Raw genomic sequence first — 26,086 nt, forward strand, 5'->3', positions numbered from 1 at the left:
TTAAAAATCTCTAAAAAGTAAAAGTAAGAACCACATGAAATTAGAACGAATTATTGTAGTGTCTCTTATATCTACTTCATATAAAATATACATTTGATAAGATATACGTATAAAGTATTAATTTTCTTTATAAAATAACATTAAATATAATAATAATATATATTTTAATCATATTAAAATTGTTATAAATGAGAAAAAGTACTTTAAACTGAGATATAATATACAAAAAATGAGGCCCTGGATGTCAGGAACAGTGGAACGGGATATATGTAAACAAACTTGTGGCTTCAATGGCGTGTTAAATTAGTGCACCTAAAAACGTGAAAAAACCTATTTCAACTATATTTAACGGTAAGATTAAAGTAAATTATTACATTTATTTAGGAAAATTATTCATATTTTAATATATAGATATAGATATCATAGTCTAAGTCATTAGTATATTCAATTGAGCCCAAGATTATGTCTTGCTTAGGAGCTATTCATTCGGCCCAAGGTGCCGTTAATTTTACCATTTAAAATAATACCCAAAGGAGTCATTGCTATTTTGGTGTAAGTTTAACCCCATAGGTGACCTGGTAAAATTATATTTCACTAAGTTATTTATTTGCCGTGAAAAGAAGTGTCCCAAATGACACGTTTTTCTCTGAGAAACATGTGTTTTAGTAGATAAGTTTGTCCCGTCCGTAACTGTAATATAACCAAGACCTTAGAGGAACGGACTGTCAGTAATGGAAATGTGGGTAAGTCTTTACTGTAGCATAATAGGTCCTAACTGGTAATACAACCCATCAAAAATGACTGCTTAATATTTAAGGGGGTGTATGTATGATAGCGGCCACCTGTGTGTATTATTATGTCTAACTTAGAATACGGCAGTGTAAGGAGGGTCGCAGGGGGCATTAGGCCCCCTTTAGGTAAGGACAGGGCTTGTAGGATAAGTTAGGGGGAAAGTTTAGGTTAGTTGATGTCCATTTTTAATGAAAATGTGAGGAACTGGCCACTGATGTACAAAGGCTCCCAGAGAGAGGTTAGCGCCACTGGTATATGTATATATATATATATATATATATATATATATATATATATATATATATATATATATATATATATATATATATATATATATATATATATATTAGAGAGGCAGCCATCTTTTTTCTTGTCAGGAACTGGTCTCGCGAAGGTGTATGTATGATAGTGGCCACCTGAATGTATTGTGGCTAACTTAGAATACAGCAGTGTGTGGGGGGTCGCAGAGGGGGAGTTACCCCCCTGTTAGGTAGGTAGGTAAGGACACGGCTTGTGGGTTAGGTTAGGGGGGAATGTTGTGGAATGATCTTCCTATTTGGGTCGTTGAATCAGTAGAACTTCAAAAGTTCAAAGTTGGAGCAAATGTTTTTATGTTGACCAGGCTGACATGAGTCTTTTTATTGTTTATATATGATATATCTGTTCTTGAAATTGTTAATAGTTTATGTATAACATATCTGTTTTGACGTTGTTACTGTTTTTAGAATGATTTGTTGTTAATTTGTTCTCATTATTTATTTATTTCCATATTTCCTTTCCTCGCTGGTCTATTTTTTCCAATTGGAGCCCTTGGGCTTATAGCATCTTGCTTTTCCAAGTAGGGTTGTAGCTTGGCTAGTAATAATAATAATAATAATATCCGTTTTTAATCCACACGGGAGGAACTGGCTGCTGATATACAAAGGCTCCCTGGTCTCCTGACTTGGGGAGTACATATAAAAAAATTAACTGTGTGAATCAATATATAGGGAATGAAATTTACATATAGCAAAGGAATACTGTATTCTATAATGAATTACAGATATAAAACTTTTGGGTGTTGACAAGATGTTTACGAGTGTTTGGTACTTGAATTGAGGTCCCTAAAATGATGAGGAACTGCCTGAAATAGGCGTAATTGAGTCTTTTTTAGTAAACCTGGCATTGATCCAAGTTATCTGTGTTTGTTCCTTAACTTAATGCAAACTTTTTACTGTTGATGATAGTATGAGCAAAGCTTCAATGTCTGCTTAAGCTTTAAGTGAGGTAGTTGTAGGATCGTCCCACCCACCAAGTAGCGTAACTTTCACTTTGTTTCTGTCCGTTGTATCAAAAGCACATAATGAAATATTATAATTAAGAAATATATAATTTGTTCTCCGGTCTTGGGTAGTGCCATAGCCTCTGTACCATGGTCTTCCACTGTCTTGGATTAAAGGTCTCTTGCTTGAGGGTACACTCATGCACACTATTCTATCGTATTTCTCTTCCTCTTGTTTTGTTAAAATTTTTTTAGTTTATATAGGAAATTTTAATGGTGGTACTTTTCTTTAAATATTCTACTTTACCTTGTATCCTTTCCTCACTGGGTTACTTTCCCTGTTGGAGCCCTTGGGCTTAGAGCATATCCTGCTTTTCCAACTAGGGTTGTAGCTTAGCAAGTAATAATGATAATAATAATTTAATGCAGTAAGTAATACGACATTTGTAATATGAAGAGGGACTATTTGTCGAATTTTCCAACTGAAAATTGTTGGCATATGAGTTAGGTTAGGTCACCCTAGGCCAAAATTGAACAGAATTTGACGTGCTAACCATTGAGCTTCGAATAGCTTCTTGGAACCTATCAAGTTTGTTAAGTTGAGGACTTTTCCTATCTCGCTATTTTGATCTTGCAGTAACTAAAACACAGGACTTGATGGCTTGGGTACTAGGTAGAGACTGCCCTTTATTCATACCCTACATGGGACTACATGATACCACATCCCCCTTATCACATACAAAGAGTTAATTACACATAATAACTAATCTGGCATATAAGTACAAAGAGATAAACGGTGAAAGTTCCATATTCGAACGTATTCCATTGTTTTCATTCCTTCACAATAAACATGCATAGTACAATTGGTGATTGTGGATAGTAATACAGTGATACCTCTGGATACGAAAGTTTCTGCTTACGAAAAATTCAGGATACGAAAAGCGATACAAAGTTTTTTATGCCCCAGTATGCGGAAAAATTTTCAGGATACGAAAAACTTACGAGATCCCAACTCGACGCCGAGACTACAGTACCTTTTTTTTCAGGGTATCAACCCTTAATTTAGGCGTACAGGTAACAATACACCTTCACAGATCCAAAGGCTTTACATACAGTACCGTAACTTTTATACAGTAGTAAAGAAAATGGACCGTTTTCTTAGGGCTTGGAGGGGATAACTAGGCTATAACTACATTATTGAATAATCTCATAGTGGTTTCTGGAATCGATTAGGCTGTTTTTAACAGTTGGGTTAATTATTGAATGATAGAAATGGCTGCATTGCATGTTTATTACTACAGTTTAGCGTGTTTATGAAAGAAAAGGTGACTTTTTGTAAGGCTTGGAACGGATTAGGCTATTTACATGTAAAACGCGACTCAGGATACGAAACCGTATCCTGAACGGATTACTTTCGTATCCTGAGGCATCACTGTATAAGCATAATAGCTATAAGCTTTGCAGACTTTGGTCTGAATAGTGTTGGTTACAGCAGGGCAGTCATAAAAATGAAAATAAATGACAATTTTTTAATTTCTATTTTTTTTTTGGATGCAAAGAACAACAACACTAAAATATAGTAAAATAAAATGAAAACCTGATACACATATGTAACGACAGTGTTCGAAATGGAGCCTGTTCTCCAGTCCGAGACTCGTAACTTTTTAATTAAAATTCATTATTCTGAATCACATCAGTTCTGAGACTGATAACTTTTCTTGTTGAGTTTCAAACTCTGGTAACGACCTCTCAGCATTTTCGGTCATGAAACGAGGGGGGGCCGTTTATTATTATTTAACTTAACACTTTATGGGAACTTACGGTATGTGACCGCGTTACTTTCAATATATCTGTATGGGGTTTTCACCAGCCGGCCTGACTTGGTATACACCGCTGTCGGATCTGCAGTGCTATCACTAGTTGCGGGTCTTTGGTGGGTTATTTCGGTCTTACTAGGTGGCGGCAGCGATATATCGGTGGGTCGTGGTGGAGGCTGTGGTGATGATGTTGGAGCGATATTGTGTGCGAGATGTGGTTCGTATCGGCCTGGTAGGTCAGTGGTCACATTGCGACCAAACATGAGCTCTGCGGGGCTGGTTGTCTCATTGTCGATCGGGGTGGCCCGTAAGTGCAGTAATGCAGTATGCATAGACTGCCTGTCTCAAGTCATTTTTGGATGATCGCCTTGCATGTTCCGACTGCGCGCTCTGCGAGGCTATTGGACTGAGGGTAATGTGGGCTTGATGTGATGTGCTCAATACCCCAGGCTTTTGTGAAGTCCCTCATGGCTGATCCCGTGTATTGTGGTCCGTTGTCTGAGACCAGGGTTTTGGGGCATCCGAACAGCGAACACAGGAATTTGAGGTAGGTTGGCCACACTTTCAGATGACAGGTTTCTTAGTTCGGTGACTATCGGGAATTTTGTGAAATAATCAGTTGTGATCAGATATGTCTTGTGGCCAATTTGGAAGATGTCCGAGGCGACTTTGAACCAGGGCATTGGGGGAATGTCATGATGCGTGGTTACACTAGAACTTTGCTGGAGCTGGTACTTCTGTCATATGTCACATGCCCTGACCTTGTCCTCTATATTCTTTGCGATGTTGGGCCAGAATACACACTCCCGTGCCAGGGCTTGTGTTTTTGTGATCCCTTGGTGGGACCGGTGGAGCTGGTCCAGTATCCGGCCTCTGACCTCTTTGGGGATGATAACTTGTCGCCCTTTGAATATGACTCCGTCTTCCACGGCAAGGCTTTCTCTGTATGAGAAAAACTGACGGATATCGGGGTGACAGCCTTTTACTGAGGTAGGCCAACCCTCGATGATAGTATGCTTGAGAGTGCGCAGCACTGGGTCGGTGTCCGACCTATGGCGGACCTCTTCCAAAATCTGGGGACCAAATTTTTTGAGTGCGACTGATATCACATCGATGTTATCTAGTTCTAGTCCGTCCACTCGTGTATCCAAGGGGATTTTCTTGTCATTTTGTGGGTTAGGAAGGCGTGATAGGGCATCGGAGAGTACAAGGGTTCGTCCTTCCTTGTACTTGACCCTCATGTTATACCCCTGTAGTTTCAAGAAAAGACGTTGTAGTCTAGGTGGGGCACTGACCAGATGTTAACGAGGGGTTTGTGGTCAGTGACGGCTTCGAAGTCTCTTCCGTATAGGTAGGTATGGAATCGTTGTACGCCCTGTACTAGTCCAAGGGCCTCTCGCTCGATATTGCTGTAATTTGCCTGCGTTGGTGTCAGGGCTTTGCTGGCGAATGCTATTACCTTCCCGTCTTGGATGAGGGCCGCTCCGAGGCCTTTTTGCGATGCATTGACTTCAAGAGCCACGGGTCGAGTTGGGTAATAGTAAAATAGCGTGCTTGATGGCGCTATTTGGCATATCAGGTGTTGATAGGTGGATTCATGGTCTTCTTCCTATTGGAAGGGCACATCTTCCTTGACCAGATCTCGAAGTCTTTGTGACTGAGCTGAGTAATGTGGTACGTAGGGGCTGAGGTAAGTCATTACTCCCAGGAATCTCTGTAGTTCCTCTTTGTTGGAGGGTGACGGCATGTTATGCGGGTCCTGTACCTTTGACGGGTCTGGCATCATGCCCTTGCTGGTATAGCGTGTTCCGAAAAACTCGATTTCTGGTTTTGAAATGGAGCATTTCTTCGAGTTTGGGCTGAGCCCTCGTTGGGCTACACGCTGCACGAACCCCATCAGGTTTTTGTCGTGTTCCGACTGGTCTTTCCCACATATTGCCACGTCATCGGCAATGCCAACAACACCTGGGAGATTCTCGATGATAGAGTCCATCCTGGCTTGAAATATTTCTTGGCTTACATTCGGCCCGAATAGTAGTCTTGTCCAACAATACTGGCCGTGTGGTGTTTGGAACGTTGTCAGTAATTGCGAGTCCTCGTGTAGCGGTATACTCCAGTAGCCTGCTTTGGCGTCTAGCTTGGAGAGCATCTTCGCTTTGGAGAATACTGGGTTGATCTCTTCTAGAGTGGGAATCTTGTGGGGGCATCTTTTGAGGTTTTGGTTGAGCCGCTTTGGGTCAAGGCAGATCCGTAGGCTTCCATTGGGTTTTGTGACATACACGAGGCTGCTGCACCAGTCTGTGCGTTCCGTTACGCGTCTGATAACCCCTTCTTTCTTCATAGTGTCAAGCTCAGACTTGAAGCCGGGCTTCAGGTGGATACTCACCTTACGGGGCAGATCACAGAAAGGTATCGCGTCATCCTTGTTGAGGAGCATCGCGGGCTCTTTTAGTATGCCGATACAGTCAAACTGTGCTGGGAATTGCGCTTTTAGTTGCTCGACTGACCTAATAGGGCCTTGTTGGCTTGGTTGCTCAGGTACTCCAGTAACGTCGTTGACGTTGATCTCCACAATACCAAGCTTTTGGCACGAGGGAAGGCCAAGTATGGCTGGGCCAGACACATCGACCACGAAGAACTTTTCTTGCGAGAATGCTGGGTTGCTGAGTTTGCGGACGCTGAGCATTAGTGACCCCAGGCAGGGAATATTGTCGCCACTGTATGATGTTAGTCTTACTGATGGTTCTGGGGGTAGTACGAGGTTGGTGGGTGCATCACCAAACATATGCTTGTATGTCCTCAAGGGCAGGGTATTGCCTCTGGAACCCGTGTCGGTTTTTAGTTTCAGGGGCCCATAGTCTGCGGGGTTTTCATGCTTGACCATGAGCTTTGAGAATGCTTCTCGTTTCGTTGCCACTCCTATGTCGAATATCGTTATCATGTCGAAGTTTGGCATATAATCTATTTACTCATCAAGATCGGGGTTTTCGTTAACCATAACTTCGTGTTGCCTGTGGCTAGGAGCCCAATTTGGACGTCGGTAGGAGCGCCCTCTTGTCTTGCTCTGGTGTTGTGTCTGCTGTGTGTTGTTTCCTAGCACTATTCTGCCTCCGACAGTTTTGCGGCACATCTTTTTCCAGTGCCCCTTGATGCCACAACCACTGCATCTGTCATTGTAAGCAGGGCATGATCTTATGGGATGGCTAAGCCCGCAGTTCCCCCAGGGGTTGTCCGGGGTTTGTGGTTTGTTCCGTGGCTCGATGCTTTCCCTTCGGATTGCATCCACGTTGGTATGGCTTGTACTTGCGTTCTCAGAGCTCATATGTATGGAGCGTAATGATGCTGTGGAGGCCGCAATGTCCTCGTATTCCCTACCTTTCGATTTAGTTATGAGTTCTTTCCGAAATTCCTCGAATTGTGTTCGTAGTATGGTCATTTCGATAAGTAGTTCGTTGAGTTCTCTGTCTTCAAACTTGCACCTTGTTGCTTTTTCACGTAGTCGGGCCAGGAATTGACTGATTGTTTCGGCAGGTATCTGTTTGGTATTTGCGAACTCGAGGCGGTGAACTCGGAAATTTATTTTGACCGTTGCATTGACCTCACTTTCAATAAGCCTCCATATGTTCTGCGTCACGCGTTGCTCCTGTTCAGTGATGCCGCTCGCCAAGATACGCCTTATGCCCTCATCGCTGAGGGCGATTTTAATTTTAGTTGCTTGCTTGCCCGGGCCTGTGACTTCCTGGTCTTCGAGGTACAAGTTCATGCGCCTTGAATGCACGAAACGACTCGGCCAGGGGCTGGTGAGCCCAGTTCATACTTGGGCATTTAGGCTGGGCCATTATTGGATTTGGTTTCGAGAGGGTGTTACACAGTAGATGGATAGTGATTGAATTAATAACAGTTTACTGTTCACAAAGAGACACATGTAATAAGGGTATGGAAATCGCTACAGCATTTGGCTGGCAAGCTTAGGGCATCAGGATTCAACTGGTCTACTGTTACGTGTGTGAGTGCATCATCTTGGTAGTCTTAGTAACTTAGATTATAGTACAATCTACTGAGTTTACAATGGGCAAAACAACGTGGATCGTCAGGTGTGCCTTGTTACGTGATTATAACAGTACATGGCCCTTTTTCCTCTTTTCTTTCCCTTCACTTGGAGTGTGGCGGTATTGCTGTTACTTGCCGGATAGGACTTTGATGCAGGTAAACCTCCCAATGGAGCAACGTACGTGTGGGAGAGTATGAATAGAGATATATGCAAATCCATTTCCTACTGTATCCATGCATTAACAGACACCATATTTGTATCAATAGAAGTTTTTTCATAACCTTTTGTCAAGTTTTGGCAGAAACCTGGCTTATCACCCGGGACATCTTTTTCTCAGGTTGTTATAAGGGCGGCAGGGGTTAAACTTTATCTCCCTTTACCTGTGTGAACGCTTTGACATCCCAGGAATTGAACCAACCAGTTTGGTTATAGGGACTTCCTGTCTCCTCGTTATAAGTCTCTGGTTAAAGGACAAATATTTGTATTTGTGAAGGAACGAATCACACAAATCTGAGACCTTTTAACTTTCTTCCTCAACTGCCCTACAAGTCTTAGGTTAAGGTCAAAGTGGCTTCTCTGTAGCCTGTCTGGTGGACAGAGCTTACTCGCCTCCTTGCAGTCACTACCCACGACATTTTATAAATATTGAGAGTCAAGTTCCAGCTCATATTAAAGGAGGTTTGTATAGTTAGGAAAAATACAAATTACTAAAAGAATATCTTGATTTTGATTTTGTTTCTGATGTTATAAAGGCAAACATTGATCAATTAATATTAACTGAAAGTTGAGTCTTGAATAATGAATAATTACTCAGAATATTTGATAAAAATTAGGTACAGTATTTGCCTCAGAGCACTGCTTAGTATGCATGCAAGATACTTTTAACACTAATATCTCAACATTATTAGTAGTACTGATTTACGTGTTATATTTTTTTTTTGTGTCATTTCAGGTCTCGACAGAAATGATGCTTTGCGTAAGCAGTATGCGGGAAGTAGGAGAGAAGAGTACCCGAATCTTGAAGTTTACTTTGGAGGAAGATGGCAAGAATATTGGTTGCCACTAATGCAGTTGTGTCATGAAGACACCACCCTACATCTCTGTAGTAGAGGTAAGAAGGATTTGAATTCTTACCTTTACATAAAGGATTTTTTTCAATATTAAACTTACCCGATAATCATGTAGCTGTCAACTCCGTTGCCCGACAGAATTCTATGGAGGGATACGCCAGCTATCACAATACTAGAAGGGGGTGTATTTACCAGCGCCACCTGTGGCCAGGTACTCAAGTACTTCTTGTTGACACCTCCTCAATTATTCCTCTGTCGTGCTTCCGGCAAGACGTTCTGGGATACGCTTATGTTCTTGGAGTATTTTCACGACTTTGGTGAAGTATTTCTCTTTGATTTCGGCTGTCGCTTTACTGGAAACTTCTATATTAGCTTAGTTAGCTTTTGGAATTAATTTGATTAATTATGGTGACGAGAGAGTATGAACTCTCGTTCACCTTTCAATGGCCGACCCTTCCCTTAGACGGAAGTGTTGGTGTCTAAGAGAGTATAGACTCTCTTTCTTAATTTTGCTTAACAAAAGTTATAGATTTATTTTATATCTCTCCGCCTCTTATAGGCCTCTTCGATTAACTTCCTTTTATTATAAACTCATTAAAATTAATTTTTATATTTGTTTATATTCGACCTTCCTAATAGTAGGCGGTCTTTTACCGAAGTTAATAAACTTTGAGCCCGTCATTTCGGTTTTACCTGTTAACATATTATGCTATTTCCGCCACAGAGTTTGAAAGAATTTCTTTGATAGTCTCGTACTGTTTTCAAAGTTGAACTAACGTTTTGTTTTGTCTCTGCAGTTGTTGACGTTCAGAACGTTCAACTTGCACTCTATCGTTACGATAGAGAAAGAATGTTCACGGTTTCACGTTGCAGTAAGAGTAACCGTGTCTAGCGTTTTGTTCATTCTTTCTTAACTTAATGGTTTTGATCCTAATAAAGGAACTTTTCAGTTTTTTCCTTTAACAATAATATGTTTTAACGATATATATGATTGGGCTCTTCTCTCAGGTTCTAAGTCAAGAGAGAGAGAGAGAGGAGAGATAGAGACGGAGGGAGAAAGAGGATAAACGTTTCATTCAAGCCTGCCAGGCGTACGAGTAACGTCGTTATCGTTTTTGCTCTTCTCCCTAGTCTCTTTAGGGGAAGAAACTAAACGTTTCTAGAGTGATCTAGTGTTTAGTCTCTTTCCAGCCACTGAATTATCTTTCATTAGATTTTTCTGTTACATTGTAATTCTGTTTTCGCAATTACTAACTTTGAGAAAGGATAGAATTGCGTATTTCAGGTACAAACCACTTAAAGTTTCGAGTTCAGTGAAAGAAGTGCAAACAGAAATCAAAGTGATAAGTGATTAGTGCGTGAGGGTACTTTTGTGCGCGCCAGTCGTCCTCCCAGTCCGGGACCTCTTGCAAGCTCCCAAGCCCAGGGGAGAAGCAATGTCGAAGGGCATAAGGGTTCAGCAGGCCTTGATCGGCGCACAGAAGTATCCTCGGTGGTTGTGGGCGTGTCTTACCGAGACCGTCACTCCCACCCGCAGATGATTGAGCCCTTATTTTTCTCGTCTGCAGAAGAGATTAGGGGAGAAAATAAAGGCAGAGTAACGCTGGTCTCAGGTCTCAAGACCTCTTAAACGTTAAGCCCAGACCTATGCCAGACGTACGAAGTTAAAGTTCACAACCCGAATGCAGTCATTGGGTTAGCTCTGACTCTCCTCAGTCATCAGTTGATTACACTCCGCCTAAGAGGAGTAAGGTTCTGCCGCAACAGATCTCGGCTGTTAAGGCTTTACCTCAGCAGACCTTAGTGTCTGCCGACCCCAAGTTGACTCTACTGCAGTCCATACAGTCACAACTTTCGGTCTTGATGCGTGAGTGTCGGGCTGAGAGTGTTGCGCCTCCGCCTCCGCCTACACTCCCCCCCGCCTATGATCGCTCCGCCTGATCGCAGTACCACCTGCCAGGCGTACGATGTTGTGAACTCTACTACAGTCCATGCAAGCACAGCTTTCGGACTTGATGCGTGAGTGTCGGGCTGAGAGTGTTGCTCCTCCGCCTCCGCCTACACTCCCTCCACCTACACTCGCTCCGCCTGATCGCAGTACCATCTGCCAGGCGTACGATGTTGTGGACTCTACTACAGTCCATGCAAGCACAGCTTTCGGACTTGATGCGTGAGTGTCGGGCTGAGAGTGTTGCTCCTCCGCCTCCGCCTACACTCCCTCCACCTACACTCGCTCCGCCTGATCGCAGTACCACCTGCCAGGCGTACGATGTTGTGGACTCTACTACAGTCCATGCAAGCACAGCTTTCGGACTTAATGCGTGAGTGTCGGGCTGAGAGTGTTACTCCTCCGCCTCCGCCTACACTCCCTCCGCCTACGCTCGCTCCGCCTGATCGCAGTACCACCTGCCAGGCGTACGATGTTGAGCCACGTGCTGAGTTTGCTGTTCCCTGTGGTGTTCAGCCTCCGCCTTCCTTAAGGCAACCTTTACAATGGGATCAGGAGGATTATACCTCTCTTCCTCCGCCTCCACTTGCTGCTCCACCAGTGATGCAACACTCGGTTGAGGTACAACAACCTCTCCCGTCCATGAGTCAGTCTCCTCAGCTCTCGCTGCAGCGAGCTCAACCCTCCACAAGGCAAGCACCACAACACCTTAGCCTTGCGCCTCAGGAGCCTCAGCTTGCGAGACATTTACCTTGTTCTGCGCAGCCTCTTCCTCATCGCGCTCCGCTCACACCACAGGAACTGGAACTTGCTACTCCGCTTCCGCCAACCGCTCAGCAAGCGCAACCCTTGGGTTCAACCACTCATGCTAGGAGTCAGCCTCCTCCACCCATTCGCCTTCCTTCTGCTTGTCTTTTATTCAGCCTTTGCAGACTGAGCCTCAGGTGTTCCCTCAACGGAGTCTTGAAGAGGAAACCACAACTATTGTTGTTCCAGCTCGTTCTGACTCTGCTGTTCAGCATACCTTATCTCAATTTTCATACCATGGTTTAAACCCCATGCAAGCATGCATAAAGCACTCTAGCACTGGTCATGGAATTTCTGAGAAATGTTATACGCCATGCACACACTCTGCTTTCCTTACAGCAGGCTCTGCTTACAGCAGGCTCTGCTTACTACATGCTCAGCATACAGCATGCTCTGCATTCAGCATGCTCTGCATACAACATGCTCTGCATACAGCATGCTCTGCATTCAGCATGCTCTGCATACAACATGCTCTACATACAGCATGCTCTGCATACAGCATACTCTGCATACATCATGCTCTGCATACCTTACCGCATGCTTCTCAACACATCTTGGGTTGTTGCCAACTCACTAGACTGTCAAGCAGTTTCATAACGTTGCCTTCTAGTCTGCTGCTTTTGCACCAGTGAACCCTCACTCAGAGAACTTAGCTTTTCTAGGATAAGGTCCCTGTAGATGAGAAAGTTCTTTTCTCCCTCCTTCTGATATTCCCTTGAGGACTCTGTCATTTGGAGGGAGCCTTTAGCTGCATAACCTCTTATGGACTTTTATTTAAGCATAACATGCTTACAGGGAAGGTAATGGTTCCACTTCAGTCGCTAATCCCGTCTGTTACCACACCTGCTCCCATAGACCTTGAGCTGTGTTGCATGACATGCAGTCCAAGCTTAGTCCTTGTTAGAGGATTTTTTGTTTACGGAGTCAATGTGTCACGGGGAAGACGTTCAACAACCAACAGAAGTGACTTGTTGTGACGCAGTGCGGCAACCTCAGCAACCCGTTAAGGAGTTGTCTGTACGACCCAGACAGTCTAGACAGATTCGGGTTGTCACTGTACTTCCTCGCTTGCCCATGATTGACAGTTCACAGACTGTGCAGCAGTATCATGATCTTGTGTCCGGCTCCGTCAGACGACTGGCTTTTAAGAGCTCCCACAAGTCGTCGCTGTCTGGAGATTTTCAAATGGACTATGGATCTGACCAAGGAACTGGGCCTCCTGGTCAATTTTGAGGAGTCTCAGCTCGTTCCATCCCAGACCATTTTCTCCTTGGGTATGGATCTTCAGAGTCGAGCTTTTCGGACTTGTCCGTCGGCCCCAAGGATCTTCCAAGCCCTAGAATGCATCCAGAGCATGCTGAGAAGGAACCGATGCTTAGTCAGGCAGTGGATGAGTCTAACAGGGACACTTTCATCGCTGGCCCTGTTCATCGAGTTAGGGAGACTCCACCTCCGCCCCCTTCAGTATCATCTAGCTGCTCACTGGATAAAGGACATGACGCTAGAGACGGTCTCAGTTCCTGTTTCCGAAGAGATGAGGTCTACTCTAACGTGGTGGAAGAACAGCATTCTTCTCAAGGAAGGTCTACCATTGGCTGTTCAGACCCCCGACCACCGTCTCTTCTCGGACGCATCGGACACGGGCTGGGGTGCGACACTGGACGGACAGGAATGCTCGGGAACATGGAATCAGGAGCAAAGGACACTTCACATCTATTGCAAGGAGTTGTTGGCAGTTCATCTGGCCTTGATAAACTTCAAGTCCCTCCAGCTAAACAAGGTGGTGGAGGTGAACTCCGACAACACCACAGCCTTGGCTTACATCTCCAAGCAGGGAGGGACTCATTCGAGGAAGTTGTTCGAGATCGCAAGGGACCTCCTCATTTGGTCAAAAGATCGAAAGCTCACGCTGGTAACGAGGCTCATTCAGGGCGATATGAATGTCATGGCAGATCGCCTCAGCCGGAAGGGTCAGGTCTTCCCCACAGAGTGGACCCTTCACAAGAATGTTTGCAGCAGACTTTGGGCCCTGTGGGGTCAGCCAACCATAGATCTATTCGCTACCTCGATGACCAAGAGGCTCCTCTTGTATTGTTCTCCGATTCCAGACCCAGCAGCAGTTCGCGTGGATGCCTTTCTGCTGGATTGGTCCCATCTCGACCTGTATGCATTCCCGCCGTTCAAGATTGTCAACAGGGTACTTCAGAAGTTCGCCTCTCACAAAGGGACACGGCTGACGTTGGTTGCTCCCCTCTGGCCTGCGAGAGAATGGTTCACCGAGGTACTGCAATGGCTGGTCGACGTTCCCAGGACTCTTCCTCTAAGAGTGGACCTTCTGCGTCAACCTCACGTAAAGAAGGTACACCCAAACCTCCACGCTCTTCGTCTGACTGCCTTCAGACTATCGAAAGACTCTCAAGAGCTAGAGGCTTTTCGAAGGAGGCAGCCAGAGCGATTGCCAGAGCAAGGACGACATCCACTCTCAGAGTCTATCAGTCTAAATGGGAAGTCTTCCGAAGCTGGTGCAAGGCCAATGCAGTTTCCTCAACCAGTACCACTGTAACCCAGATTGCTGACTTCCTGTTACATCTAAGGAACGTAAGATCCCTATCAGCTCCTACGATCAAGGGTTACAGAAGTATGTTGGCAGCGGTTTTCCGCCACAGAGGCTTGGATCTTTCCTCCAACAAAGATCTACAGGACCTCCTTAGGTCTTTTGAGACCTCAAAGGAACGTCGGTTGTCCACTCCAGGCTGGAATCTAGACGTGGTCCTAAGGTTCCTAATGTCATCAGGATTTGAACCGCTCCAATCAGCCTCTTTTAAGGACCTCACATTAAAAACTCTTTTCCTCGTGTGCTTAGCAACAGGTAAAAGAGTAAGTGAGATCCACGCCTTCAGCAGGAACATAGGTTTCACATCTGAAACGGCTACATGTTCCTTGCAGCTCGGTTTTTTGGCTAAAAACGAGCTTCCTTCCCGTCCTTGGCCTAAGTCGTTCGAGATCCCAAGCCTGTCCAACATGGTGGGGAACGAACTGGAGAGAGTACTTTGCCCAGTTAGAGCTCTTAAGTACTATCTAAGAAGGTCAAAACCATTACGAGGACAATCAGAAGCCTTATGGTGTGCTATCAAGAAGCCTTCTCTACCAATGTCTAAGAACGCAGTTTCTTACTACATCAGGCTTCTGATTAGAGAAGCAAATTCTCATCTGAAGGAAGAAGACCTTGCTTTGCTGAAGGTAAGGACACATGAAGTGAGAGCTGTGGCTACTTCAGTGGCCTTCAAACAGAACCGTTCTCTGCAGAGTGTTATGGATGCAACCTATTGGAGAAGCAAGTCAGTGTTCGCATCATTCTATCTCAAAGATGTCCAGTCTCTTTACGAGTACTGCTACACCCTGGGACCATTCGTAGCAACGAATGCAGTAGTAGGCGAGGGCTCAGCCACTACATTCCCATAATCCCATAACTTTTTAACCTTTCTCTTGAATACTTTTTATGGGTTGTACGGTCGGCTAAGAAGCCTTCCACATCCTTGTTGATTTGGCGGGTGGTCAATTCTTTCTTGAGAAGCGCCGAGGTTAAAGGTTGTGATGAGGTCCTTTAGTATGGGTTGCAGCCCTGTATACTTTAGCACCTTTGAGTTGATTCAGCCTCCCAAGAGGAACGCTGCGCTCAGTAAGGAAGACGATCTTATTAAAGGCAGAGTAACGGTTCAAGTCGACTTCCTTACCAGGTACTTATTATTTCATTGTTATTGTGGATAACTGATTATATGAAATACGGGATACTTACCTATCCTTTAGTCTTGTACACTGGTTTTTCACCCACCCCCCTGGGTGTGAATCAGCTACATGATTATCGGGTAAGTTTAATATTGAAAAATGTTATTTTTATTAATAAAATAAATTTTTGAATATACTTACCCGATAATCATGATTTAATCGACCCTCCCTTCCTCCCCATAGAGAACCAGTGGACCGAGGAATAATTGAGGAGGTGTCAACAAGAAGTACTTGAGTACCTGGCCACAGGTGGCGCTGGTAAATACACCCCCTTCTAGTATTGTGATAGCTGGCGTATCCCTCCATAGAATTCTGTCGGGCAACGGAGTTAACAGCTACATGATTATCGGGTAAGTATATTCAAAAATTTATTTTATTAATAAAAATAACATATTTCTAAACCGCCAAGTTTCTTAAAAGTGATTGTAATGATAAATTCTGTTAGGGCTATTAGAGTATTTTGTAGAGTAGTTTATGCAGGAAAGCTGCATTTACAAACATAGTAGGCCAGCATATCTGTTAAACAGCGGCACAGCAGTATCTAGAATGGTAAACGTGTTGCCTTAGTTTAACGGACAGTTATTTGCTGGCTGGATTTGCTCTCCTCAGATAATGTTTGTGATATTAAGTAATGTGAAAACCTTTTTGGGGATGAATTGAATCTGGTTAAATAATTTTTAAAACTATTTGTTCTTACATGAATACAAAGCATTGTCCCTTAATAGAAAGAATGATTTCAGCTGGAAAGCATCTGGTAAAACTTTTGATAAGGTGATTGTTGTCTCTGGCAGGCGGAAGGTGAGCCCCTCCCTTATTAAAGGCAACTGAGCTTTGGTATCGGTTTGTACCGCACGTGTATTACACACGCTCGTACACTGGAAAGGTATTTTCTGTTTTTTGTATATTGTCGTTATCGCTTTCCCCTTGCACTGATAACCTGTTCATGCCTGTGTTTTTGAATCATTGTGTTTGAATTTTTATGTCATTCTTGACTGGAACCGGTTGTATGTATACTCTTGATTTGTACAAAAAAGTTACTGTAGTTGCATTTGACTCATCTCTCAGTCACCTCCTAATGGCTCGCTTTGTCTGCACCCCCCACCCTGCTATGCCTTACTGTTTTAAGATGCTGCCCACCTAACCTGCCTTTTTGGCACATGCTGCCCCAATGAAACTACCGCCCTTCACTAGCAGAAAAGTGTTCGCCTGGTTCCAGCATGCCGAAGTCCAGTTTTGTATCAAGGGCGTCATGCACCAAAGCTTATTACGTTGTCGCGGCGATCCCCAGGATAATTTAATCTTGGCACTTATATAAGCACTGAGAGGCCAAGTTTGCTTGCACAGTTGTCGGCTAGGATTCTCTTAGTTTGCGGACCATCTGGCGAGTGTCATAAAGGAAATAGATTCTTTGATGGAACTTCGTAATAATAATATCCAAGAAGACCCATCGATAAGAGTCGCTGAACTGTGACTCCTACAATTTCTCTCCCAGTGGTAGAAACAGTGTAGTATTGAGAACCTTACCCTAGGATAAGCGATACTTTATTAGTATGTTCTTGCTTCTTTCGTCAGGTAATACAGTTGGATACGTACGTGGAATGTAGCCATCCCAAAGTAGAAGGATTGGCATACACTACATAGCTCACGGAGCTGCTACCTGCTCTCGGTTCCGACGAGAACAAGCTTACACTACCGGCAGGGTGAAGAAAAAGATTTCCAGGAGCACCGTTTTCTCTCTTCGGAAAGCCATCAGACGGGCGGATCCTGCAGGGGTAATTTCCAAAAAAGCGCACAAAGTCAGAAGTCTAGGTTTGACATGAGCCTTCAGGAAGAGTCTCTCAGCGGCTGGAGTCTGGAAATGTCAGACAATCTTCACCACTCACTATCTTGAGGGATATACACACAGGTCCCTGAATACTTTTACCCTCGGTCCGTTGGTATCTTGGATAGCTTCGAATAATCTTGTCCACCTAGCGTGGGACGTCACTCGAGTTCTCGTGTCTCTTAAGAGACCTTTTGAGATGGGAGTCATATAGGAATCTAAATTGAGTATAGTGTATCTGTGGATGAGATCATGATGAGGGGTAGATGGAAATGGTTTGGTCATGCTCTTCGCACTCCCCAGGAGAGATTAGTTCACCAGACGTTCAGCTGGGCTCCACAAGACACTAGAAGAGTTGGAAACCCAGGCCTACATTGCTGAGGACTATGAAGCGTGAAGTAGGAGATGATGAATGGAGAAGTATTGAAGTAAAAGCTCAAGATAGAGACAACTGGCGAGATCTAACCGAGGCCTTTTGCATCAATAGGCTTAAGAGGAGATGATAATGATATGATATCTGAATATTGGTCCAGGTCTTATTGATATGTCTGTATTTGATTGTGTGTGAGTAATTCAGTAATAAACCTATGTACTCTTCATGCCTTAGCTTATTCAAGTCGGGTAGTTTAAAGTACATACTCTGCACCTTTGTTTCACCTGTATACAATGGCGTGCCGAGTAATTTTGCGTATTTTCGTTGTATTACGGTAGTACTGTAATAGTTGGTTAATGTCAAATGGCATTTCATTTCTGGAGTAGAGAAGGATCAGTTTCACCGCTAGAGGTTCTCAGGGTATTGAGTACATACTTAGATCTTCGAAAACTGGACTTCTGTGCATTTCTAGCGTGTGGATATTTCCGCTACCCCAGATTGAGTTAATGTAAAGCAATTGGTTTGTAGTGAAATAATTATATATTAAGAATGGTATTGTGATTTTAAGAAGAAAATCTTTAGACTATTAACCTTTTTACCCCCAAAGGACGTACTGGTATGTTTCACAAAACACATCCCTTTACCCCCATGGACGTACCGGTACGTCCTTGCAAAAAACTGCTATTTACATTTTTTTTTGCATATTTTTGATAATTTTTTGAGAAACGTCAGGCATTTTCCAAGAGAATGAGACAAACCTGACCTCTCTATGACAAAAATTAAGGCTGTTAGAGCAATTTTAATAAAATATACTGCAAAATATGCTGGGAAAAAAATAACTCCCTGGGGGTTAAGGGTTGGAAATTTCCAAAGAGCCTGGGGGTAAAAGGTTTAATGTGATGAAAAACATGTGAACAATAACAGTTAAGCTGGATACATGTGACTATTTTTTCTGAATCCTTAGTTATGTTTTTCATGCTATTGAGTTGTAATTTATCAACGTAGAGCTTTTATTAGTACTTCGAAGCGATGGGTATTTGAGTGTGAGAATCTCCACTTAAAAACTTCATGAGTCTTCATGTTACGTAGAAGAATTTAAGGAATAAGTAGTATTATGAAATTATTATTTGAATGACTTCAAAGTAGTTAATGCAAGAAATGCTAAAATTCATACTTTTCTTCACAGATTTTGAACTCTACGATGACTGTCTGCAAAGGAAGGAAGCTGAAAGCCTGTTTGTATGGTTATGAACACATCTCGGGGGCACTGTGGCTCATCATTTCCCCACTCAACTCCACAGTGTGATGGCCTTTCTGACACGTGTAAGACTTGATGTAACATGACTTCTACAATTGGCCAATGCCGAGACCATTGTGTTGTTCAGTCTTTGGATAAATATCAAGACACCAATCTACATCGCTCTAATAAAGGTAAGAAGGATTTGAATACTAATGAACAGTAGACTAATGATAATTCTTTATGTCTGTTTACCAAGTCCTTCCCCCCAATTTTGGGGGGTAGTGGATATCGAAAAAGGAACAAAAGGGAACTTTTCCAGGGATTCAGCCGGGTTATGTCCCCTGTGGCCCCAGGGGAATAACATAAATTAGAATAACGTCGACGTATCCCTGCATGTCGTAAGAGGCGACTAAAAGGGACAGGACGAGGGAACTGGAAACCCCCCTCTCCTGTAATTTTGTTCCTAAGAGATATCATTCTTTTTGTAAAGGATTAATTTCTAGACTGCTAAGTTTTGTAAATGTGATTATAAAAATGAAATATATTAAGTCTGGTATTTTTAAAGGTACTGTATTGTGTAGGTTTGCATTTTTCTCACGTCTTGCATTCATGAACGTGTCAGACCTCAGCCGGCATATCCGTTAACCCTTTTACCCCTAAAGGACGTACTGGTACGTTTCACAAAACCCATCCCTTTACCCCCATGGACGTACCGGTACGTCCTTGCAAAAAAATGCTATAAAAATTATTTTTTTCATATTTTTGATAATTTTTTTGAGAAAATTCAGGCATTTTCCAAGAGAATGAGACCAACCTGACCTCTCTATGACAAAAATTAAGGCTGTTAGAGCCATTTGAAAAAAAAATATACTGCAAAATGTGCTGGGATAAAATAACCCCTTGGGGGTTAAGGGTTGGAAATTTCCAAAGAGCCTGGGAGTAAAAGGGTTAAACTGAGGCACATCTGTATTTTTAATGTTGCAGTGTTAGTTAAGTTAGTTTAATGAACAGCTATTTGTTAGATGAATTTGGTGTCCTCAGATAGTGTTCATGCCATTAAGAAATATAAAAATCTGTTAGGCAAGGGATAAAAATATTATCTGTTTAAATCACCCTTTTAGAGTATTTGTTTTTACACAGAAATCATTATCCCTTACTAGCCAAGCTATGACCCTGGATGGAAAAGCAAAATGCTACAAGCCTATGGGCTCCATCAGGGTAGGTAGTCCAGTGATGAAGGGAAGTAAGGGAATAGCAAGTAAACTATATAGTATATAAGTAATGAATAAAAATACATGAAATATTTTAGGATAAGTAATAGAAGAGTTGGAAGACCCAGGCCTACATGGCTGAGGACTGTGTATTGTTAAGTAGGAGCTGATGAATGGAGAAGTATTGATTTAAAAGCTTGAGATAAAAACAACTGGTGAAATCTTAGAAAATTGGGTTAATGTAAGGCAATTGGTTTGTAGTGAAATAATTATATTTTAAGAATAATAATGAAATTGTAAGAAGAAATTTTTTAGCTCATGACTATAAAAAGCCCTTTCTGAGTGGGAATAGCTTGATGTCGTGAAAGGGTTTGCGTATCGCCATGATCAGCAAAGCTGTACTAGTCTGGGCCACCCATACTAGGTTGGTTTACAGTGAACGATCAGATGAAAATCTCCCACCGTCACCAATCCGCACTGGTCAATGCAGTGATAAGAACATGCCAAATCCCAGATATAAATTAACATGACTGATGCCTTTGTTCTGAAGTGGACTAGAAATGGCTGCATTTGTTGTTTTTGTATAAAAAGCAAGTGAGCAGTAACAGTTGAGCAGAGTAAATGTAGGTGCTATTATAGTATGCTATCTACCACCCTTCTCTGACTATAGTATGATACCCACCATCAGTCCCTAAGGGTACGGTCTACTTGCTAATCCGCCTCTACTAAGGAGGATCACTACCGACTTGATAACCCAACCTAACCTAACCTAACTCAACCCAACCTAACCTAACTTACAAACTGCTTATAATTATGCACCCATGTCCTAACCTAATCTAAACTAACCTAACCTAACCTACAAACTGCTTATAATTATGCACCCATGTCCTAACCTAATCTAAACCAACCTAACCTAACCTACAAACTGTTTATAATTATGCACCCATGTCCTAACATAGTCTAACCCAACCTAACCTAACCTACAAACTGCTTATAATTATGCACCCATGTCCTAACATAGTCTAACCCAACCTAACCTAACCTACAAACTGCTTATAATTATGCATCCATGTTGTCCTTCCAATAAATATTATTAAACTATCATTAAAGTCCAATGAGGATAACATACTGGTGGTAAGTAATCTGTTTGATAATCCTCATCAAACAGGAGGATTAACATTGACGGCAGATAACATACTTTGTGGTAGATACCATACTATAATAGAAATTCGACGGTAGATAGCATACTATAATAGCACCTAAATGTAACTGTTAATGTTGCCAAGAGTCCTTAATTCTGTTTTTCATATTATTGAGTAATTTATCAACACAGTTTTTATTACAATGTTTTGAAATGACGAGCTATTTTAGCGTGATATTTTTCACCTCATTAGTCTTCATACTTTAACCTATTCAAGTACACAAACTTGACCCTTTTACCCCCAAAGGACGTACTGGTATGTTTCACAAAACCCATCCCTTTACCCCCATGGACGTACCGGTACGTCCTTGCACAAAAATGCTATTTAGATTTTTTTTTTCATATTTTTGATAATTATTTGAGAAAATTCAGGCATTTTTCAAGAGATTGAGACCAACCTGACCTCTCTATGACAAAAATTTTGGCTGTTAGAGCAATTTAAAAATAAATATACTGCAAAATGTACTGGGAAAAAAATAACCCTCTGGGGGTTAAGGGTTGGAAATTTCCAAAGAGCCTGGGGGTTAAGGGTTGGAAATTTCCAAAGAGCCTGGGGGTTAAAGGGTTAACCCATTCAAGTACACAAAGTTAAATGATGCCAAGAAACTGTTTGTAAAAGTCAAATTGCTGTAAGTTGAATTTTCGAGAAATTTAGACCTAACCTGAACCCCATCCCTATAAGTTCCAGCTACAAAATTCAACAAATAATCAAGTTTCATATAAAATAGATATTAGGTTATCACAAATGTCGTTTTGCCTGCTGTATTAACCCTTTTACCCCCAGCCTATTTGGACATTTCCAACCCTTAACCCCCAGGGGTTATTTTTTATTCAAGCACATTTTGCAGTATATTTTTTTCAAATTGCTCTAACAGATTTAATTTTTGTCATAGAGAGGTCAGGTTGGTCTCAATCTCTTGGAAAATGCCTGAATTTTCTCAAAGAAATATCATAAAAAAAAGAAATTGTACATGGCATTTTTTTGCAGGGACGTACAGGTACGTCCATGGGGGTAAATGGATGTGTTTTTTGAAACGTACCAGTACGTCCTTTGGGGGTAAAAGGGTTAAATGATATAATATTATTTCATTACTGTATTTCTTTAGCTTTGTTATTTTCAGTTGTATTTTTCTCTGTATCTCCGAATTTTTGAAAGTTGAGGACCTTTTGTAGTATGAAAAGTCATGGAATAAATTATTATTGTTTTTAAAGTGTTGTATTTTGGTTGTTCATTGCTTCTTATATTGTTTATTGATCTCCTTATTTCCTTTCCTCATTGGGCTATTCTTCCCTGTTGGAGGCCTGGAGCTTATAGTATCTTGCTTTTCCAACAGAGGTTGTAGCTTAGTTAGTAATAATAATAATAATAATAATAATAATAATGATAATAATCACTTTAAATCAGTTAATGAATAACATGTTAAAATCGCAATTTTCTCTTACAGATGTCGGTGCGTTACGGCCGCACGAAGAGAATCCACCGAAGAGATTCCCACCAATTCAAGCATCCCCAAGGACGAGAATTTCATCAAGAACTCGCATCTGATCCATCTCCTTAGCTCATCTCTACTACAATTTTTCATTCCTTGACGGATATGTCTGTATTTAGAACTAATTTGAAAGAAATTTATATATAAACTTATTAGCTAAAGTACTATTATTAGTTGAACTGCTGGGTAACTTTATTGAAAGATGAAAATAAGTTATCCTATGTCAGACTTGAAAAGAATAGCGTAATACTTGGAAAGTCGTAAAGGTGTATTGTATGTATCATTCTCTGTATGAGAAATATTAGGTATTGAGGAACAGGTGTCTGTAGCTTTAGTCTGTACATATCAAGTGAAGAGTAAACCATTTTTTAATATGTTATACTGTACAGTTTAGTTATTTCAAACTATTTATATATAGGTCCTCAACTTACAATAAAACAATATTTCATCATTTAATACAGTAAGCAAGATAACATTTGTAATATCCTGATATTGATTTCATATGAAACCTGACTATTTGTTAACTTTTTTAGCTGGAAATCATAGGTATGGAATTCAGGTTAGGTCTAAACTAGTCCAAAATGTAAAAGAATTGGACTTACAAACAATTTGTCTTACAAACAGCTTCTTGGAACCAATTATGTTTGCAAGTTGAGGACCTGTAAGGGAATGTGTAGAAAAGCATTTGTTTTATCCGCTGAAGATAGGAGATACAGAAAGATATGTACTGTATGAATTAACGTATATTAGATACAGTATGTGAACTTGTAGGTATTCGATCTCGTTCTAATTCTGTTTGATGAATTTAGACTTAGATGTCCATAATTGTAGGGATTAACAAAAGGTTATTACTTTTTCATAAAAATTTTTAGCTTTTTGAGATTATCAGTTTTTTCATCAGAAGGGTAAAGTCAAATCTGACCGTTTACGTAATTGTATAAAGACCTTCAATGCTTGTAGTCTGAGCTCTGTAAGAAACACTTAAACCTAAAAGAGCTTTATGTTATGATATATCACAGTTAACTTATAGGCATCATAAAATACAGGGATTGGTGAAATCATTGTTAGTTCCGTATGTGGGATACAAACCTTTTGCTATAAATAGCTAAAGGGTTGTATCGTTAGTAAAAATACAAATTATTTCCATAATTGTCATTTTTAGAAGGAAGACTTTTGATAGTTTCTGTAGTACTGTACTTGTTCAGGTTTCATTAGGGTCGTAGTTGAATTTCTCCACGATTTAACGCATTCAGTAACAAGAAACACGCTGAAGGGAAGGGATAGCAAAAGTCATTATTTTCAGAAGGGAGAATTCTAATTGAGTTTCCGTAGTACCTGCTCAGGTTTCGTGGCCGTCGCGGTTGAATTTTTCTATAGTTTAATGTGTTCAGTATTGTTGAAAGGAACTTAGGAGCAAGAAGTAACCTTAAAAAAGTATTTTGAACTTACAGAATTCATCTGCTAGGAGCAAGAAATACCTTTAGAACAGTATATTGAACTTAATAGAATTTATCTGCAAAGGTTACTTTACTTACGAATGTAGGCTTAGTCACAGATGAAGAATTATTCTCATCAAGCACCTATAGTTCCATGCATTTATGTACTCCATGTTAAGCAGACATCCTGGCATTCTGTTCCTTAAGTGTATTCGAATTGTATCTGATTTTTAGGGCTTACTAGGTATGTTTATAACATTATTAATAGGCAGAAATACATTTAGGTTTTTATGAAAATTTCCATTTAAAAATATTCCTTTTTAAATTTTAAGAATTAACCCAGTCTTAGAAAAAATCCATTTCATCTGAATTGTGTAAAGTGATTTTGTAGAAAATAGATAATGGTTTTTAGTCTCTTCAGCTGTGATAAATGACTTTTGTAAAAATATTTTCACCTGTATAAATAGATAATGTTTTTTCTCTTTTGCTAAAATACTTTTAAATGTATTTTGCCTGTTAATGATTCTAATAGGGTCTGATATTGTACATATACTGCAGAAGTGGTAACACCTCGCTCAATTGAAAAGGTCCCTAAACTTATTTTATAGTCATGGCCTCTGTATCACAGTTATTGGCAATATTGATTTATTAATTTTCTCACTGTTTTCCGTACTGTATTTGCTTGTAAGAGGATGATGTCACCTGTGAAGTGTATAGACCAATTGGTAAGGGACCTCTTATAGTGGTTTTAACTCGCCCCAGTTACTATACCAACACCCTATAAGGGTGAGCGAGCAGGGTATATTCCTGGCATTCCATGCAACTTTTTTCTCTGGTATATTTAGCAGTATTTATACCTTAGAAATGGTGCTATAAGGAGCATTTCACGGAGCGACACAGGTTGAGCCCAGAAATAGATTTTTCCTTCGTCAAAATCCCTTCCATAAGAACATTGACTATCCATCATAGGTTTATATAAAAAAGTCAAAGTATTTTCCTCAAATGATATTTATACATCTATTTTTGGGTGTCTTTTAGCCCATCATTAATATCTGCTAAGGTTTTAATTTTTCCCTGTATTAATGATTTGTCAGAGAGGATAAAGGTACCACTCAGTCTCTAAGCAGCTTGCGATTGTAAATTCGGTTCTAAACACGTTTAAACTAACTGATCGGCACAAAATATGTCGGTATAGTCTTTCTCGGAGTATATGCTGATACAGTAGTTTGTTATCATATACCAGACTTTCTTTTTGTATAAATCTTGTTATGCAAGTTTATATATATTCCACAACTGAAATTTTATTCAGTAATAGCTTGGAAGTCGTTCTGATTTATATGTTGTGACAGTTTGTAAGTACAATTATTACATAGCGGTGATAAGTGTTTCTTCCTATGGTTTGAATCTGGCCTCACAGATTGCCAGTACAGGTCCTTAACTTACAAACTTAATTGGTTCCAAAACGGCTGTTTATAAGTCAAATTATGTTAAATTCTGTCCTAGGGTAGGCTTGACCTGAAACCCGTGCCTATGATTTCCAGGTACATAAGTCAGCAAATAGTCGTGTTCTTAAAAAATAGATGTCGGGTTACTACAAATGTCTTTTTACTTACTATATCAAATGATATATTGTTTTATTACAGTAATTTCTGTATCTTATTTGTATTAGTTTCAATTTGATTTTTTCGTATCTCTAAATGATTGTAAATCGAGTGTTTTCAAGTCGACTGTGAGTTGGGGGGGTCTTCTGTATCAGGACAAGTCAGAGACTTTAAAATCCC

General features: G+C 41.1%; 1 long non-coding RNA gene across 1 annotated transcript; it reads left to right on the forward strand.

The window, feature by feature from the left end:
• The first annotated feature begins 248 nt into the window (after window positions 1-248).
• On the forward strand, window positions 249-26,086 carry LOC137636143 (uncharacterized). Its single transcript, XR_011042956.1, has 4 exons — window positions 249-351; window positions 8,874-9,032; window positions 18,914-19,158; window positions 22,825-26,086. It is a non-coding gene; the product is annotated as an uncharacterized lncRNA (long non-coding RNA).

The sequence above is a fragment of the Palaemon carinicauda genome, unplaced genomic scaffold, assembly GCF_036898095.1.
Source record: "Palaemon carinicauda isolate YSFRI2023 unplaced genomic scaffold, ASM3689809v2 scaffold24, whole genome shotgun sequence".
Lineage (NCBI taxonomy): Eukaryota > Metazoa > Arthropoda > Malacostraca > Decapoda > Palaemonidae > Palaemon > Palaemon carinicauda.